General features: G+C 43.1%; 1 pseudogene; it reads left to right on the top strand.

Moving 5' to 3' along the window:
• Window positions 1–264: 264 nt before the first annotated feature.
• Window positions 265–2,060, top strand: LOC136323001 (cell cycle control protein 50A-like; annotated as a pseudogene).
• The last annotated feature ends 302 nt before the right edge of the window (window positions 2,061–2,362 follow it).

The following is a 2,362-nucleotide window of genomic DNA, read 5'->3' as shown; positions in this document are numbered from 1 at the left end:
ATCCAGTCCCCTTGTCCCCCATTTCTCTGACAGCTGTCCTTGTGTTCTTTGTGTCCACGCCTCTGTTTTGTTCTCCAGTTTATTGTGTTCATCAGATTCCATGTATAAGTGAGATTATGTGATATTTGTCTTTATCTGCCTGGTTTATTTCACTTAGCATTATAATCGTGACGGCAGCGGCACCTGCACACCTACGGTCAGGGTCAGCAGGCGGTTTCCCAGGACAGTCCACCTGCAAGTGATGGCGCAGCGCTCAGAGGGTCCATGGCGATGAACTATAGCGTGAAGGATGGAGTGGATGATGGGCCCTGTGTGCTCCTGGGGTACCACAAAGAGCTGGAGACTGGACAACATGACCTTCAAACTGCAACGGCTGCGGCTTGGCAGCCTATACTCACGGATGGTCTGGTGCTGGCTACCTTCTTCATCATCGGCCTCGTATACATCCCCATTGGCATCGGCATCTTCGTCACCTCCAGCAACATCCGCGAGGTCGGGATTGATTATACTGGAATAGACCCTCCCAGTCCCTGCCATAAATGTTTATCTATGAATGTGACATCTTGTGTTTGTAGCATTAACTTCACACTGGAACAGTCATTTGAGGGGAATGTGTTTGTTTTTGTTTTTGTTTTATTTACAGAGACAAAGAGAGAGGGATAGACAGGGACAGAGAGATGAGATGCATCAATCATTAGTTTTTCGTTGCGCGTTGCAACACCTTAGTTGTTCATTGATTGCTTTCTCATATGTGCCTTGACCGTGGGCCTCCAGCAGATTGCATAACCCTTTGCTTGAGCCAGCGACCTTGGGTCCAAGCTGGTGAGGTTTTGCTCAAACCAGATGAGCCCGCAGTCAAGCTGACAACCTCAGGGTCTCAAACCTGGGTCCTCAGCATCCCAGTCCGACGCTGTATCCACTGTGCCACCACCTGGTCAGGTAGAGGGCAATGTGTTTATGTATTATGGACTGTCTAATTTCTATCAGAACCATCGTCGCTATGTGAAATCTCGAGATAACAGTCAGCTAAATGGAGATTCTAGTTCTTTACTTAATCCCAGTAAGGAATGTGAGCCTTATTGAAGAAATGAAGACAAACCAATTGCTCCTTGTGGCGCAATTGCCAACAGCATGTTTAGTGATACATTAGAATTGTTTCTGATTGGCAATGGATCTTATTTGACATCTGTTCCTTTGAAAAAGAAAGGTATTGCTTGGTGGACAGATAAAAATGTGAAATTCAGAAATCCCCCTGGAGAAGACTCCCTAAAGCAGGGGTCCCCAAACTTTTTACACAGGGGGCCAGTTCACTGTCCCTCAGACCGTTGGAGGGCCGGACTATAAAAAAAAACTATGAACAAATCCCTAAGCACACTGCGCATATCTTATTTTAAAGTAATAAAACAAAACAGGAACAAATAGAATATTTAAAATACAGAACAAATAAATTTAAATCAACAAACTGACCAGTATTTCAATGGGAACTATGGGCCTGCTTTTGGCTAATGAGATGGTCAATGTGCTCCTCTCACTGACCACCAATGAAAGAGGTGCTCCTTCTGGAAGTGCAGTGGGGGCCAGATAAATGGCCTCAGGGGGCCGCATGCGGCCTGCGGGCCGTAGTTTGGGGACCCCTGACCTAGAGGAACGATTCAAAGGTACAACAAAACCTGTAAACTGGGTTAAACCAGTGTACATGCTGGATTCTGACCAAGATAATAATGGGTTCATAAATGAGGATTTTATTGTCTGGATGCGTACTGCAGCATTGCCTGCTTTTCGTAAGTTGTATTGTCTCATAGAGCAGAAAAGTGATTTACATCCAACATTACCAGCTGGAAAATATGCTTTGAATATCACATACAATTACCCTGTATATTCTTTAGACGGATGAAAACGGATGATCTTAAGCACTATTTCATGGATGGGAGAAAAAAAATCCACTTTTGGGAATTGCTTACATCGCCACTGGATTCATCTCCTTCCTTCTGGGAGTTGTACTGCTAGTAATTAATCATAAATATAGAAACAGTAGTAAGATTGCTGACATTACCATTTAATTTTATATTCTGAAAACAAATTTACCTCATGTGCATAAAGCCAGTTCTGTTCAACCTAGCTTTTGAGTGCTGATGTCTGGTTAGTATGTCATTTTTGGAGTTGGCATATAACTTTGTATTTAAAACACAGTCTTTGTTTTTTGCTTCTTCCTTGTGGATGACTATGAAAATATATGACGGGTATAAACCAAATTAGCTACATTGATCATGTCAGCACTGTAACTGCTGAAACGGCACTCTAATGTTTGCTTTTTGTTGGGACAGGCCATATGATGCACAGAGCCTTTTTTTAATCTTTTTTT

The sequence above is a fragment of the Saccopteryx bilineata genome, chromosome 2 (assembly GCF_036850765.1).
Source record: "Saccopteryx bilineata isolate mSacBil1 chromosome 2, mSacBil1_pri_phased_curated, whole genome shotgun sequence".
NCBI classification, from domain to species: domain Eukaryota; kingdom Metazoa; phylum Chordata; class Mammalia; order Chiroptera; family Emballonuridae; genus Saccopteryx; species Saccopteryx bilineata.
This window is presented reverse-complemented; position numbering and strand designations above follow the sequence as displayed.